Below are 17,823 nucleotides of genomic sequence, written 5' to 3' on the forward strand. Positions count from 1 at the left end.
AAAGGAGTTTGTACACTTTAAGAAATGATGGTCATGAAACTGAGCACTCCCTTGGGTGCAACAAACTTTAAATAATTTGTGAATCAATTAACTGGCGACTCTCTTCATAACACAGATTTCACACTCCCAGGTCACTGCATTATCAGCCTGATACGAATCATAACATTTTGGAGAAAAGTTCGTAATTGAAATCATTAATTAATTTAACAGGACTTTTAGTTATGCATTGCATTAAACAGCTGTAAAGGAGCAGAGATTAATTAGTTGTTTCTCTGACAATTTTCACTGCTGCTATTACTTGGTGGAAAACTTTGTAACTTGTAAAGCACATCATGCTCTCTATAATCTGGCAGTGACCTACCGAAGCAATTTAAAGTTAAAAGAACTATAATTTCTCTAAAACGAAGTCTGGAACCTCTGAGATGTTTCTCTGGAAGAAAAAAAAAATATTTTTTAATGACAAACATTGTAAAGCCTGACCTTCTCCTTATGTGAAAATGAAACCCACATCTAGAATAAAGTCATAAAAGTGTACATCATAAGTAGCTCACAGAAATGAGGAAAACAAAAATATACCCAGCTAACATTTTCCTGAAGCTAGAGAGATGATACACATTCACATGTTTTGCATATTCTTTTTCTCTTAAAAATAGAAATAAAAACTATTAACCATAAATAAAGTGTATTTATGTTACCACTCAGTGCTTTTACTTCTTAGGATTTAGAACTATTTGACTGACCTATAAGTTGTCTAGCAAATTAACTGGCTGATAAAGTATAGGTAAGTTCAAAAAGCAACTCAAAAAGGACTACCTTAAGGAAAGGTGACTAGCACTTTTTTCAATACATCATTCCAAACGGCTTTTGTATCATATCACACTCTGCACAACTTCATCACTTTAATATCTTACTATCTCCTTTGCTATATAAAAGGCACCAGAAGGTATATCATGGAGATTCTAATAAAATGGGTAATTTCGTAGAAAAATGCCCATCTTACTGAAATTAATTAGTTGAAATAAAACATTTTCCAGATTATATCAGGAAATAATCAACTGCACCACCAAAAACTCTTATTTTCAACCTAATCCCTTTCCCTATCCCTTCTGCCCATATGTGGCAATGATACTGAACTCTTACAATTATTAAAACATATCAGGCCCTTTCAACCTCTAGGTGCTTTTACAAATGCTATGCCCTCAGCTTAGAATATTCTATCTCCACATCCCCTCTAAGTAACTCCCTATTATGCCTTTAAGAAGCAGCTCAAACGTTAGCCTACTCAATGAAGCCTTCCCCCAACTCTCCCTGGCAAATTTCAAATTTTTGTGTATCTTATTTCATTTATATCTCAATTCTAAGTCTAATATGTTATTATATAATTTCTCTTTTTACCTGTCTCTCCATTAGATTTTTAAGCTACTTAACGGCTGGGCTTTAGTATGCTATTCACATTTAAATCTCAAACATATCTATCTGGGACATATTAAGCCCTCAGTAAATGTCTGTTGATTAAACAAAGAATGAATAAATGAACATGCACATATTTATTTCCACATTTCATTTCAATAATATTTATTGAGCGTCTGTTATAAATCAACCACAGTGCCAAATGCTTGATGAAATCTCCACAAATTTTTTAAGTTAAAAAAAAGATATCTCCTCTATATTTTTAAACATGTAACCTCATCTATATTTTTAGTATTTTGTTTAAAAATTGGTAATTATTATCTAATGAAACTAGGAGTGGGACAGCAAGAAGTAGAAACTTTAGGATTTTAGGATATCTTTTGTCATCCAAGACCCTTTGCCTCAAAAGATCCCTTTCCCAAGAGTCAAATTAAATGAACATGTTAAAAACAGTTGATGCTGGGCTTCCCAGGTGGCGCAGTGGTTGAGAGTCCGCCTGCCGATGCAGGGGACGAGGGTTCGTGCCCCGGTCCAGGAGGATCCCACATGCCGCGGAGCGGCTGGGCCCGTGAGCCATGACCGCTGAGCCTGCGCGTCCGGAGCCTGTGCTCCACAACGGGAGAGGCCACAACAGTGAGAGGCCCGTGTACCGCAAAAAAAGTTGATGCCTGTGGTTCTACCAAGACTCCCCTATCTAGACAATACACATGAAAGTAAATTAGAATAAAAAGTGTAGCCTCACTTGAGCAGAAGAATGAATCTTTGTCTTTTCTGAGATACTTGTTATAACGTCATACTAATTACAGAGCCATTTCCTCTTTTAGATGCATTATTTCCAATAATTCACTATGGAGGTGAGGCAAATGGTAACGGTTCATATCTCATCATTCACATTTCTCACTTGTGTTTTTATATCTCATTTATTTCTCATTTCAGCCCACTATAATGACAAGAATAAGTTGGCATTTTCTTAAAGTATTGTCCTTTAACTAAGAATCTGGCAGTTTTGCTTTTTTAACAGGGTTGTTTGCCGATTCCAAATAGTTTATCTAAATATAATTGTCACCTCAGAGTTCTTGTAATAATTGAGATAACATATCTGTAGGTACTCAATAAATGTTACTTCTCTTTCCTTCCTCTTCCCCTGAAACAACTACAACCCTGAGAACACATTCTAAAGCAGACTGTTATGGAACCATGCTGACACTATGTGCACAATTCGCTTCCACTCTGCAGATATTTATTGTTTTAATATATTTAATTAATTTATTTATTTTTGGCTGCATTGGGTCTTTGTTGCTGTGTGCGGGCTTTCTCTAGTTGCGGCGAGTGGGGGCTACTCTTCGTTTCAGTGCGCGGGTTTCTCATTACGGTGGCTTCTCTTGTTGCAGAGCATGGGCTCTAGAGCACAGGCTCAGTAGTTGTGGCACACAGGCTTTAGTAGTTGTGGCTCGCGGGCTCTAGAGCGCAGGTTCAGTAGTTGTGGCACACGGGCTTAGTTGCTCTGCAGCATGTGGGATCTTCCTGGACCAGGGCTCGAATCTGTGTCCCCTGCACTGGCAGGAGGATTCTCAACCACTGCACCACCAGGGAAGCCCCACCCTGCAGATATTTAATGGAACTATTTAATAAGAAGTTAAAGATAGTAAAAAAGTGAAGTATGTATCTTTGTTAGAAATAGGTGAATGGACAAACAATGAAATTAAGAGTGATAAAGAGTAGGGCTGAAGTCTGCTTAAGTAAAAGTAGAGATTGCTAGTAATGTGTCCACTTTCTCTCTGCCAATTCCTCCTTCTGACCAAGGAGACTGACCAAGGTTAGATTCAAAGCCCAAAGCAAAGAATAAAACAGTTAACTTACACATAGTAATCAAATTAATATTTGCTGCATCTGCCCCATCATAAAAATCAATTTATTTTAGTTAATTTAAAAGATACTTGACCAGTGGTGCTTTAGGGAGGTGATATCTTGACAGCATTTACATGATCCTAAGGTCCAGAAGAATCTTGAATCAAGAATAGAATCCATGTCTAAAGGTATATAAGCTTGGATTCTACCTGAAGATTCAAGTTAAAATATATAAACAAGACAAGAGTAACATTTTACCTATTACTTTAGATTCAATAAATCAGAGAAACTGTAACATACAATCCACCAACTCTGAAAATTCTGACCCAACTAATAGTGAATTGTTGCTCTCCTTTGTCTCAGATCTTATCTGAATATATATATGCTTTACTTCTTGTTCTGCATCTCACTCTACCAACACACTCAAAATTACCCCATGATTTGTATATTTGTGTGTTTGCCCAACACAGTTGCAGCCAGTGTCTGTGTTTTTACATCTTCATTCACAAACCAAATCTGTCTACTCACAGCAGTATTTTAGAGCTTTATCAACATATCTCAATCATGTATCTATTACCGATCATGCTCTTATTACACTCTACCATCACTGAAAGTACTCCTTCTTAACTTCCTCTGGACTTCAAAGAATATTTTTGTTGTAGTATCTTTGAATCCAAGTTCCTCTTATTCCACTTTGTCTGAGTACCCTTGAGGAGGCTAGTTTTAGATTCCTGACCTTGAGTTCAATGAGGCTTAGATCTAGCACACCTACCTGCTTTCAAATTCTCCTCTGGGATAGCATCACATAGCAATTACATATTGAACAAGTCCATCTCCTTGTATAAAAGTGTGTCTGCAAAGGTTCATTTTTAGTTAGTGTGGCAGAAGTATCTGGGTCAATGCCAATTTTTAGTATGGAATCTTTGATTTTCTCTTTAATGGTCATACAATGACCATAGACACATCTTACTCCCAAGAAGATACGAAGTAGGAAGCAACATTTCAACAGTTCCCAAAAATAAGACAAAAGATTTCTTCTGAAAGTGTATGTTTGGTTTATGGGAGAAAGAAAGAGATGCAAGTAGATAGAAAGGATGTTATTTTTCTAGATTATCAACTTAATAAACAGAAACAAGTTCCATCTGCACCTTACCTAGAAGATTCACGAATCTAAGAGAATGAAGGTGATAATGGAGATTATAAGGATTGTATGTAAGAATGAAAAATGAAAGAAGGGGCAGAGGAGATGAGAAGGTAGAGAGGAGAGTAGCAGGGACAGAGAGGAAAGTCACAGGAGAGGAGAAGAGAAGGAAGATAGCAGAGAAGAGAAAGAGAGAATGGAGGAAAGAGGGAAACTGTCTAGTACTAAACCTAGGAATGTGGCAGGGGTTGGGGACAGGGAAGAAAAGGTCATAAAAGCCAAATGTACCCATTATTTTTTTTCTAAAATACTTCCCCTTTCACAGAGATTGAAAAAATGACGTAAGTCAATTGTCTCCACAAATACTAATTCTTATTTGACTTAGTTTCATGGAACCGATAGCCCCACACCTTGCTTAAGAATTTCAATGGTCACATTTCTGCATAGTCAAAGTGATCCCAAACAATTTATCCAATGTATTACACATATAAACAAGTTTTTCTTCAAAACCAGGCACGATGGTCATTTTTTCTTCTGTTTTTCTGTCCAACAAACATAGTTACTTATTATAGAAAACGAAAGGAAAATTCCACTCTTCATTCGTGTTTGAGTTCCTCTGGCTTGCTAAAATATCCTGGCCTGTAGCATAAGATGTAATTCCATGTATATCTATTTCTTTTTTCCTTAAAAAGAAGACTTTTACAAGATTCAATTATATAAGGTTTAAATAGAACAGCAAGTTTTTATATCCATGGCTCTGGAGAGGTGTGCTTTTTTTCTTTCTTCTGTCCTTTCTATTTTTCTTTACAGAGTGAAAATTATATTTTATCAAGAAGTTTCAATTTACATTATTAAAAATATGTGGTGACCATCATCACAAGTCTGCTTTTCTTTATGATATATATATATACTCTTCACAAAGTACTTAACTTTTTTTAGAGTTAAAATTAAGAACGTATTAGAGTTGAGGGGAAAAGCATGGTCATGAAGACAAACAATCTCAAATTTGAAATCAACCTCTATCATTTTCTGTTACTCAAGAAAGTTGATAGAACACTCTGAGTCTCAATTTCATCAACTATAAAAATGGGTATAATAACAGTTTCTACCTCACAGGGTAATGAGGATGATTAAATAATAAAATTCTCATGGCAAATATATATAAAGCATTAACACAACATCTGGCACAATTAAGCACTTAAAACATGGTGTTATTAACAGGCTATATATGCCACTAGTGGAGTACAAAATTTATCTTTCTAATGATAAACAGGCAATGGAATTAGTATCTTGTGTAGGAGACTCAGGTGAAGAAGCAGGTCTACGATGGTAGACCCGTACATCAACTATGCTTCAATTAAAAAAAAAATCTTAGACCAAAGAACATGCAGATCAAGACTTTTTTATTTATTTATAAGCAGCTCATGCAGCTCAATAACAAAAAAACAAACAACCCAATCCAAAAGTGGGCAGAAGACCTAAATAAACATTTCTCCACAGAAGATATACAGACTGCCAACAAACACATGAAAGGATGCTCAACATCTTTACTCATTAGAGAAATGCAAATCAAAACTACAATGAGATATCATCTCACACCAGTCAGAATGGCCATCATCAAAAAATCTAGAAACAATAAATGCTGGAGAGGGTGTGGAGAAAAGGGAACACTCTTGCACTGCTGGTGGGAATGTGAATTGGTACAGCCACTATGGAGAACGGTATGGAGGTTCCTTAAAAAACTACAAATAGAACTACCGTATGACCCAGCAATCCCACTACTGGGCATATACCCTGAGAAAACCATAATTCAAAAAGAGTCATGTACCAAAATGTTCATAGCAGCCCTATTTACAATAGCCCGGAGATGGAAACAACCTAAGTGTCCATCATCGGATGAATGGATAAAGAAGATGTGGCACATATATACAATGGAATGTTACTCAGCCATAAAAAGAAACGAAATTGAGCTATTTGTAATGAGGTGGATGGACCTAGAGTCTGTCATACAGAGTGAAGTAAGTCAGAAAGAGAAAGACAAATACTGTATGCTGACACATATATATGGAATTTAAGAAAAAAAAATGTCATGAAGAACACAGGGGTAAGACAGGAATAAAGACACAGATCTACTAGAGAATGGACTTGAGGATATGGGGAGGGGGAAGGGTAAGCTGTGACACAGCGAAAGAGCGGCATGGACATATATACACTACCAAACGTAAGGTAGATAGCTAGTGGGAAGCAACCGCATAGCACAGGGAGATCAGCTCGGTGCTCTGTGACCGCCTGGAGGGGTGGGATAGGGAGGGCGGGAGGGAGATGCAAAAGGGAGGGGATATGGGAACATATGTATATGTATAACTGATTAAATTTGTTAAATAAAAAAATACAAAAAAAATAAATAGATGAAAAAAAAAAAAGGAAAAAACTATGTAAACCATTTACCCACCTAGCATACTACATTCTAATGGGAAGATACTCATGAATACAGAAATACATATATATATAAATGTATGAGTTTAACAAAAACAAAACAAAAACTATTCACAAAGGGCTTAGGAAAAAGAAGGTACAGTATCTCAAGGGTAGTGACAACAGAAAGCTGTTGACACCCCTCAGCCTAAAATTAGAAGGAGAAGCAGACTCTGAACCCAGAGACATAGCTGCAGGGATAGGGCAGCCTGCACATAGAGCTGTTGTTTACACTGGAAAGGTAAAACCTATGCACAGGAACCCAGTGAAAGGGTTCTGGGTAACAAATACCCTAATCTTATTTTCTTCCCATTTTCTTAACTTCTGTTACTTCCTTTAACAGGGAAACTAAATTGGAAGACAGAGGGCAAGAAAGCCACCCAGGACACAGATCAAAGCTGAGAAGTATGAGGAGTGGCGTTGGGAGAAAAGAAAGTTATCTAGTACATAGGTAGAATGCATTTTCAATGAAAGTTGACTCTTCCACACGTCACACAAGTGAGAGTGCATTAAAAAGTCGGAAAAGAACCTGTTCTAAACTACTGATAGTCCTTACTTCTTGGAAGTGAAATTGGGTAGGGGGAAGAAAGGACTTTATGTAACTTTGAGGCAAGGGAGGAGTGAAGCAGGGGGATAAAGGTAATTTTTAACTTATTTTTGATATTTTCAGTGTCTACCAAATTTCCCTTATAAACAAGCATTTAGTTTGAAATAAATGTTGAGATGTAATAAAATGTTAAAACTGTGAAAAAAAATAAAAATTGAATAAAAATTAAAAAGTGCTTACTTTAATGCAATATTTTTCAAACTATGGATTGAATGATCGATAAAGTCAATTTTCTGAGTATGAATCAGCATTTTTTATTAAAAAGGAGAGAAGGGAACTGAGGAGAGAGGAAGCAACAGAAAAGAGGCAAGGATAGGGAAGAAAAGAGAAAATAAAACACACTGCACACATTAAGGATAAGTATTGTTCATGTAAACTTTTTACTTTGGTTATATTAGATTGCATACTGGGTCAGATTAGAAATTCACTTCTTACTCTGAATCACAGTCAAAAAAGTTTAAATGCCTGCTAACTTAATGGAAACTAGGACATGTGAATCCATGAGCTTTTGTATAACAGGAAAGGGCCAACCAACCACCTTGCTCATTCAAAGGTTTCTCTAATTCATGCAGTGTAGCAATTGAAGCCATCTAGTGCCCTTCTGGGTATCTTGTGATATCTTCTTATTTGAAATACTATAGACAGAAGTAGCTACCTATCAGAGATTATCCAAGGGCAAGAGGGTAAGATTATATGGCTTCTGGATAACCAGTCTAGCTCTAGGATCATGAAGCATGCAATGATGTAAAATGAAAAAAAGGTAGTAAAATTAAAGGATTTAAGATATTTTTCACATTCAATAAATTCAGGCACTTACAAATAAAAGATCGAGGAAATGACTTTTCTCCTAAAAATCTGATGGATTTGTAGAATAACTGGACAGCATAGTGCCACCCAGTACACTTTACTTAAATAAACTCAGTAATATTTATCTCTCCTTTTGCAAGATATATAGGGTATGTGTGGGTTTTGGGTGGCAGGAAGGGAGAGAAGTGTTCAAGAGGAAGGTGCATATAAGTGGTTGTGTTCACTTCAGTCTTATTCCAAACCAAACCAGTATGGTGGTCAGCCGTCAGCCAAAGAGAACAGGGGCAGGAACAGAGCCAATCAAGCGGTGTTAAGTAACCCAGTCATTCCATAGAAATCTGTACAGCTCTTGTTCTCTGGCAATACAGCTGGCAACAGCACAGCAGTAATTTGAGGGGTTTTCTATAGGGTGCTTATGAGTTTGATTTCACTGTTGGCTTCTTGCCATTGCAACCTATACACTGGGTAGCTCTGTTTGTGAGTTATCCAACTATGTGCCTGGATGATAAAGAATCAGATTTTTCACTTAGTAGGCATGAAGTCAGCTGAGTTTTCACTTTGCCAAATGTGTCTTTTTTTTTTTTTTTCAAACTTCCCAGGTTAAGAAAAATACATGGTTTGTATTGCCAAGCACTTTCCCCCTACACTTTGAGCCATGTATTTCTTTGGGAAACTAAATTCTATTTTACCCATAATTCATCAAACTGTTTTCTCTGACAACTTAAATCTTTAGAGCCTTTTTAACATACCACTTCTCTCATTTTCTCCCCACTACTCTCCTTTTTTCATACTTTCCCCTTGGCAATCAAAAAATACATACAGTTTGCCAGATTTGAAGTAAAAGGGATGAATATAATTCAACTGCTGAGATTCAGGATGATGTTTTACATGTGACCAAATAAACTTTCCATTACCTATTTGCACTTTCATATGACTTTCTTCAGATACTCTCAAAGGACATAATGTAGTTAAACAGTAATGTTATGTAAACAGTTGCCAGTGCATGGCAAATTCAGGTTTTGCTTTTGGGAACTTTTTGGAATTTCCTTTTCCAAATATTTTCGATCTCCAGTTGGTTGAATCCGCGGATGCAGAATCCTCGGATAAGGAGAGCCACTTGTATTTAATTTTGAGTCAACCTCAGCTGCATATATCACTTCATCTTATATAAACTTAATTAATAATACATTCCAAAACTGTTCTGATATTAGAAACTGAACTACTATCACCAGTGCTACCATTTAAAAACCAAAAGCCAAAATTATGGGAGTGGAGTGGGGGAGAAAGTAGAAGATATACAATGAAAATACTTGGAATATACTGTAAAGCATAGTGAATGGGCAGAAGTATTGATCTTCTCCACCCTTTTGGCTCATCAGTGTAAAATTAGGAAATGCTCCTTCTCCATTCTCAAAATATATAAACCTCCAGTAGGATGCCCTTTATTTGTAAACAGATATACATCTTCATGCCAGGGTCATCCATTCCCTCTTACTTCAGCCAGAATACCCAGTTACTTTCTTTCCATAGCTAGGGACAACAGGAAGTCCTCCCAAATTCCATTTCAAGGAGTGTTTCATTTCCACTGTTGTGCACTGGCAGAGCGGAATTAGGAAATGCCAAATCCCACCATCAAAAATTGGTCAAAAGAATGTTATTGAGGTTAGATTTCAAAATGAGATTTCATACCAAAACCACTCAACAAGCAGTAGTTAGCTACTATAGTACTCTCAATAGTATAATTCAGCCATATTATAAGGTTAAATGGGTTTCAGTATGTTGCACAAGTAATCAAATCACCATCTATAACATATTTTCTATAAAAATATCCATTCCAAATTCCAAACAAACTTTCTGAACTTCTCCCATTAGTTAGTTGGAAATTGCCTACAAATACATCCCTGTGTATACTTCAAAGAAGTCTTTTTGTGATATAGATTAAAAAATACTAAAAAACAGGTAACTGACTATTAGCCTTTTTTAAGTAGGTCATATGCTTTACAAAAGGGTAAGCACAAATTTGAAAAAGCAAGAATTCAATGTGAAAGCTATAAATTACTTCCTCATTTACTATATATGAAGTCTGGGATTTTCAAATACAGTACTTGGAAGTATGCATGAAAAATTATTATTAGTGGCTACAACACATTGTTAATATGATGACAACAAGAGTTGTAATCATGCCAATCCTATGAATTAGGGGTAATGGGGAAAATACAGACAGTTTCTAAAACTGCATGTATTATTATGTTCTCCTGAATATAAGTGATGCAGATGCTGCCTAAAAAAATACACAAAGTTTCTAAGCTGAGGGCACTAGGAAAGTAACACAACTTCAAGTCAACCCATTCTCATAAAAATTTGAGAGAAATAACTTAATCATCTGTATAACTCAATACCTTCTTTTCATATATGAGCAAGGCTGTGTGGATCCATAAAAATGTCATCTGAGCAGAGCTTTGAACATCTAGCATCAGAACTTCTTATAAAGCCACCAAATGTACTGTACTGATATGCCTAAATGATCTTCTAATAAAAGCCAATTTCAAATGAGTAAGAAAAACGAGCCTGCTATAAAAAAGCAAGCAATGTTCACAGACAAAACCTGGATTCAAAGGAAAGATGGATGGGCATAAATTATCTAAGTGTTTATAGGAAATAACACATGGATTTTTTGGTAAAAATTAGAATGGAATTTCATATGTTTAAGAAACTGGGGGGAGGGAGGAGAGAGGGAGATATTAGGCTTTCTCCTGAGGTAGCGCAAAGCATAACTGAATACATCATTGCTCTCTTACATTTAACATAAATAAGATATTGAGACTTGCAGTATGAAGTCAGAAGTATTGCCTGTAACCAACTGCACTGTGACATTCTCATTCATCTGCTGAGCCTGAAGTCCCACTGCAGCTGAAGACTTTGATGACTCAAGACTTCCAAACCCTCCCCCTGAGCACACTGCTAGTGAACACCACAATGCACAAGCTCCTAACTCATTCTTCGCCCACCCCTCTCTGCCACCAGTAATCACTTTCTTTACCAGCATGCTGTCCTTCAGCCACAGAAGTTGTGCATTAAAATCAGAGCCTTGCTAACCATCTCTGTCAGTTCAGCTGGATATGGAAGATCCACTCATTCAGTTGCACCCACTGGAGTAGTTCCTCATTCTGGGTACTGTGCATTCTAAACAACTGTGAGGTCTCCATGGAAGAAGCATGTTTAAGTGGTATGTCTTTGTTGTTTGTGACTGGGCAAAAGTGTCAGTGTATGTGTGTTTTGGGTAACATTGTGAATGTATGTGTATATATATATATATATTATATATATATATATATATAAAATATATATTATATATTTTATATATAATATATATATATATATGCATCAGCATATATCCAAACATCTGAGGGTATAAGAGCTGCATGGAACTGAATTTATCATTTTCCTCTTTAAGTACATAATATAGACAAATAGCTACAGTTAATATATAGCATTTTATAAAATAAATCATTGTATTTGTGTAGAGGAACTTAACAGGACAATAGGGCAGGCCACTTGCACATCAGTTGGGATGAGAGGGGGGAACACTGTGTTCTTTCTCTGCACCAAAACAACAAGTTAGAAAATAAATCTGTCTGGAAAAAATTATCTTAGGTTTTTCCAAGGGAAGGGGAGTTAGGGAAGTTTGAGGTTTCTTACCAAGAAAAACTGACAGCAAGCCTTCATATTAGACTGTATGTGTCTATCCACTAAGATTTTACAGGAATGAGAAAAGTATTCTTACCAAGAAAGTTAAGTTCAAGTGAAATGTTGTTTCTCAAAAATGATTCTAAAGAAGATTTGAAGTTTTCATCAGTGGTTCTAAGAAAACAATTTATAGTGCCTTAAGTGAAATAAGGGTAAATGGCATTTCACTGCAATGTGCTGCGATGGCCTATATGACTTGAACAGTACAAATAGATTTCCTGGGATTTTTTTTTCCCTTAGAAAGGAAAAGAGGAAGGAGAATTTTTACACAGTGATGAGGCATAAGGCAAGAAATGGACATATAAATAACTGTTAGCTAAGTGTAAAGGATCCCTGAAGAAAGGGAAGAAACCCAGGAGATGTGCACATCAAATAAAAATGGAGAATATGGCTATATTTCAGCTCAAACCAATATTCCTTTTTCAGGAATCATCCCCTCTGGCTCACTGCTGACAATCCATAGATAGCATATGAGTGAGATAAGTTCATAAGATAAACAGGGATGTTCCACGGCGGGTAAATAAATTTGTTTCCACTGAGATAATTATTCTTACCATGTGTCACTGCTCTCATGGCATGAACAGGACAGGTGATGACATCCTATAAAATGCAATTTTTATTCCTATAAAAATATATCTCGATGTCAGCATTGAGATATATAACTCATTTAGCCCTCATGAATTTTTTTTTGCTCTGAAGCTGTGAGTGAGTTTTTGCTTTTATTGTTGTTCTTGTTTCTTGTCTTTTTTAAAAAAAATGCTGTCATCAACTGTGTAATACTCTTAAGACACTAGGGGGAAAAAATGGGACTGTCATTATCTTAGGCTACCTGGTCCTATGTAAGGATTACATATGTTATTATGTGGGATAGCTGAATATAACTGTTTTACTTGAATTTTTATAAGGTTATCATCTGCATCATATAATCTCTATGCAATACCTGTATCCTGAAATCAAAGTGCTCTCCCAAACCTCATGTCTTTTCAGACCTAACCTAGGCAACAACAAGAAATCACAAGCCTTTGTACCAACAAATAATTTTTCCAACTATAATTCATTAGTACCTTATTCCAAAAGCATATGAATACTTACAAGATGGTTACTCCTCATTAAAAACTAAGATTACATGACATAATTACATGTAAATAAGAAAAATGAATTAAACTCTTACCCTTTCCTATGTCGGGTACTAGTTGTGAATCATATATACAATTAGAGTTATATTGCTAAGCTAAAAATATTGGTAAAGATCTAAAAATGACAAACAGTGCCTTTTAAATTAATGTCTTATTAGTTGAGTGAAGCACACTGACAAAGAATAATTTATGCTTATTCAGACTGCACTCGACATCTTCAGGTGTTTCCAAATGAGCTCACAGAAGAGTGATTAAATGCATCTGATAACAAGCCACACATTGCTGAAATTACTTACCGCCTCATTTTATGATTAATTAAACATGTAGATTAAAGTTGCAAAAGAATTTAGATTAATGAGCAAGTTAAGTCTTGCTGATATAAGTGAACTGGGAATTGGATGCTCTGTGGAACTTTATAAACATGCATTTTGTAATGAATAAGACAAGGCTACATGCAGAATCGTGGCCACCAGGGCCTTTTGACGATGCAGTCTTTTTTAACATGGTTTGACAGCTTTCAAATAACATTCTTCTATAGGCTTTAAACTTTGTGCTTTGCTGTAAAACACAAGACTACATAACTCATGTACCAAGAGTACGATTATTTTCGAGCTCTCCAAGGTAATGACCCCCTGTAGCAGCAGCTGTTCAGAAAAAATTACAAGCTCAATTGTTATTTTAATCAGAGATAGTTTTGTAGTTAAAAGCAGTTATGCAACTTGTAAAATTATATGACACCTCATCAGTACCTTCTCTTCAACACTCCTTCCTCCAAAAGTAAAACCATCCCCAAAAAGTCATAGCTTTCCAGAGGACTTACTAACAAAGTAGGGTGCTCAGTCATTCATAAAATATTCAAAACCATTTATTAGTGAGGTTTCTGCTAGGAAAGATAATATTTAAATTTATAATGACTTATCAGTTCTAAGATTGTGTCAAAATATCTGCTGGGGTTTGCTGAGTATCCAATTTTTTTCTTAAGATCAGCTTTACCTGATCGGAGTAGTTTAGACTGTGTCAAAAGCCAAGTTGGACTGTATGGTTTTCCAGGGCAAGAGAAATTCAGGTTGTTCACAAAGATGTAGTGCATTCTCCTTTGCAAGGGATACAGAAGTGGCAAGAAATTGAGCCAAAGTTACCAAACAAGCTTTTGGTTTAAAACCTATTCCATTTTTATTATGAAGTTTGTAGTACAATACCATTTATTACTACCATAGCATAATGAAAGCATTCCTGCAAATTCTTTGAATGGATCCAATCTGCTGTCTAAAATATATCTCTACTTCTTTTCTACTCTACTTATTTTCAGACCTTATGTATAATTCATTTCTTGGCAAGAGTGAGATTTTTATAGTGTAAAATTTTTTCCTTTTAATTCAGATTTTTTATACTCTAAAGAATTACCAAGAAAACTATGGAAATTTTTACGTAAGGATGAAAAGGAGCTGCTTCATGACTCAGGTGGCAAATTACCATCATTAACCCCACATATTTATCATGTGGACATAATTGCCCATTTGAAGATGTGAATGAAAATATAATATTGAGACATAAGCCTGACTATAGTGAAATTTATTAAAAGCTTATAAGCATACAAAATAGTGTCCATTTGATTTGTTTATTTCCTTCCAGTTTTAAGTCAAAGTGTTTCACCAGATAGCAACAAAGACCCAACGCAGCCAAAAATAAAATAAAAATAAATAAATGGCCCTTTTTTTAAAAAACCAAGCTTAATTTATAAGCTTTTTCCCCTTGTAGTTCAACTTGACTATAATAGTTAGGATTTCTAGGTAGAAATAAGGACCCAAATACTTCGAGGACCAAATAATATCCTTTTTTTCACATGAAAATTTAAATTCTTCATTTATACCCTTTAAAAGAAGAAATCTTACAACAAAGTGGTTATATTAGCCTGAAAGGGGCTAGTTTAGAGATCAAAAAATAATTCTTTTGTGATCATAAAATGTATTTGGGTATGTGCGAGAAGGACATAGATGATTCAGACAGCTCAACAAGTCACCAAATTTTAAGGAGCAAGATCTTTCCACTTCAGTCATTGCCATATTATTTCTAGGCCCCACAAATTATGAAGTGTGTCCTGGAGTTACTAATAATTAAATAAAATTGTGTCACTCCTGTGGCATTTTATTACAAGAAGATACACTTATTTCCCCATGAAAGCAATATTTGTAAAATAACTTTAAGTCCTAATTACTGAATACATGTATTATTATTAGCATGTTTTAAATTTTATGACAAATGCTTTATATAGTTTACCTGCATAGGTTACGTAAATTTACTGGTTATTTAAAGTTAAGAGTTACATGTTTAGCTGAAATACTGAAACAGGTACTTCACTCTACAACTATGAATAAATGGTCAATTTAAAATATCACAAATCAGCCATAATGCACCATAAGAATTTTTATGCATTTTTTCATTAAATCAAGATGGTAATTTATTGTAAAGCTTTTTTTTTTATTTCACAACACATAGTCATGTGGGCTATGAACCTTGCATTTCTAAGAAGTGACTAATATTTTCTTCATTTCATCTATAGTTTGAAAGAAAAGTATAAAAATACTCACCAGAAACTAATATTAGATGACTAAACTCATTTTCACATGTGATGGGCCCAGGTTTGTCAAGATGAACTATGAATGCATTAATATCCACAATACTGCCAAATGCTGAATTATTAATATTGTCAGCTCCTTGGTTTCAGTTCATGCCCTGTTGAGGAGTTTTGTGAGATTCATCAAAACTCAGCCTCTCAACATGTTTACAAGTATCATGGAGGCAACACGTCTTAAATTAAAATAAGGTGACTTTCAACCAAGCAAACTGTCATCAAGGCCAGACTAAGATTCATAAATGCAAAGAACCAGTCTATAGTGAAGACAGCAGATGAAGTCAGGTGCTACCACATGCCAGATCCTTGCCAACTCAGCACCCAGCAGTTGAGATACTAGGTAGATGACTAAAGGTGGTTCTTCACTTGGCAGGATCAGCAGTATTATGCACTATACCTATGAGTTGTATATGTCAATGCAAGTATTCAAGAACCAAAAACAGTGCTGAAAATCGGCTCCAAAACTGCTATGTCTTATCAATTTTTATTCTATTGACTATGCAAATTTTTCAGTTCTCTAAACCAAGGACAGAGTTACTTAACTGGAAGAGTCCTGAATTTTCCCTTCAGTGAAAAAAATAAAAGATTACTCTGTTTTAGTTATGCTAGAATTCCTTTTAAAATCTCCATGTATCCAAAATATTTCTGTAAGTGCACATTAACAATGTTTTTTTATAAACCAATTGGAAATTTAAAGTATGATTACTTTTTAAAAGTCAAAAGTTTCTAAACTTTACTCTGTACCTTGTATTATATGATTTCCATGATGGTAAATTAATATCAAAACTGATTTTATTCATAAAACAAATAATTTAAAAGAATACAAGTAGTTTCCAGACTTGAAAAATTTTAGGATTTCTGATACTCATCTTTCCAACCTTTCATTCAGTAGATATATTCCCTATAAATAGAAACATTTCTGAAAAATATTATTGTGGTAGTAAAATTGTTTCATTTGTATGTAAAGTTTAGCCAATAATCCTAACAGTTATAAACATAAGTTAAAACTAGAAGATGTAAAGAAATTGGGTGTTAAAATTACTTAGGTCTTAGTATTAGACCACAAAAATGCAATGCAATCCTCATTTGCCACGGAAATAGGAAATAAATGGGAACATTAGTTATACTCATAAATTATATATTATACCTGGGCTCTTATACAAAGTGATGAGGGGTCACAAAGTCCTTCTTGAAGCATTTTTCTTTCCTCATCAGAAGATATAGAATGTCTAAAAAGAAGAAACTAATAGTTATTGGACCCACTATCTGCAACATAAAATAAATTTACTCTATGCATCATATAATCTTCCCAACAACCACACCCATTTTACAGATGAGGGAATTGAGTCTCAGACAGGGTAGGTAATTTTCCAGAGTTACACCAGTGACAGAGATAAAAGTGAAGCCCTACTGAACCCTTCTCCAAGGTCCATTTGTTCTTTCTGTTATATTATGCTTATTTATCGCCTATAGTATTTTTTGTGTTTATGCTATTCTCCACTATCTAGAATTTCTTTCTGCTTCTTCTCAGTTAATCCATCCCTACCACTTCCTTCCAAGGTTCACAAGTATACTCCAAAAAGTATACTGTGTTCTCTCAGCACTTTGTTTAAAAGCCTCTATTACAACAATTCAAATTACACTGATTCACACAATACACATTTATGAAATGTTACCAACATTACCATCTATGTTCAGCAAGGTGCTGAAGGTATCACAAAATGGTTGCATTGACATACTACAATAAGTCTTTCCTAGTCTCCACTCTATACTCCTCTATCCTCTCTCACCTTCACAATAACTTTTGAAGTAGTAGTAGTAGTATTTACTAGTACGATTGTCATTATCATTATCATTATTATATATTATCAACCTCAACCAACCACCTTTTGTTATCATGCTACTCTCTGGAACTCCTCTCCACTTTCATTCTGCTCAAATGTTCTCATCCACTAAACCATCTCTCTTTCCTTCCCAATCAAAAATTCTACCCTTGAATATTTCATAAAAGGTGTGAGAT

At 35.2% G+C, this 17,823-nt stretch overlaps 1 protein-coding gene across 3 annotated transcripts in view; it reads right to left on the bottom strand.

Annotated features, from left to right (window-relative positions):
- The window catches only part of SOX6 (SRY-box transcription factor 6), a 636,354-nt gene that overhangs the window by 491,998 nt on the left and 126,533 nt on the right, over nucleotides 1-17,823 (bottom strand). For all 3 annotated transcript variants that reach the window (XM_082628665.1, XM_082628667.1, XM_082628666.1), the window contains exon 3: nucleotides 16,951-17,032. The gene's annotated coding sequence lies outside the window, so the exon portion shown is untranslated. The remainder of the gene's footprint in view (nucleotides 1-16,950; nucleotides 17,033-17,823) is intronic.

The sequence above is a fragment of the Mesoplodon mirus genome (genome assembly GCF_964341445.2).
Source record: "Mesoplodon mirus genome assembly, chromosome: 7".
NCBI classification, from domain to species: domain Eukaryota; kingdom Metazoa; phylum Chordata; class Mammalia; order Artiodactyla; family Ziphiidae; genus Mesoplodon; species Mesoplodon mirus.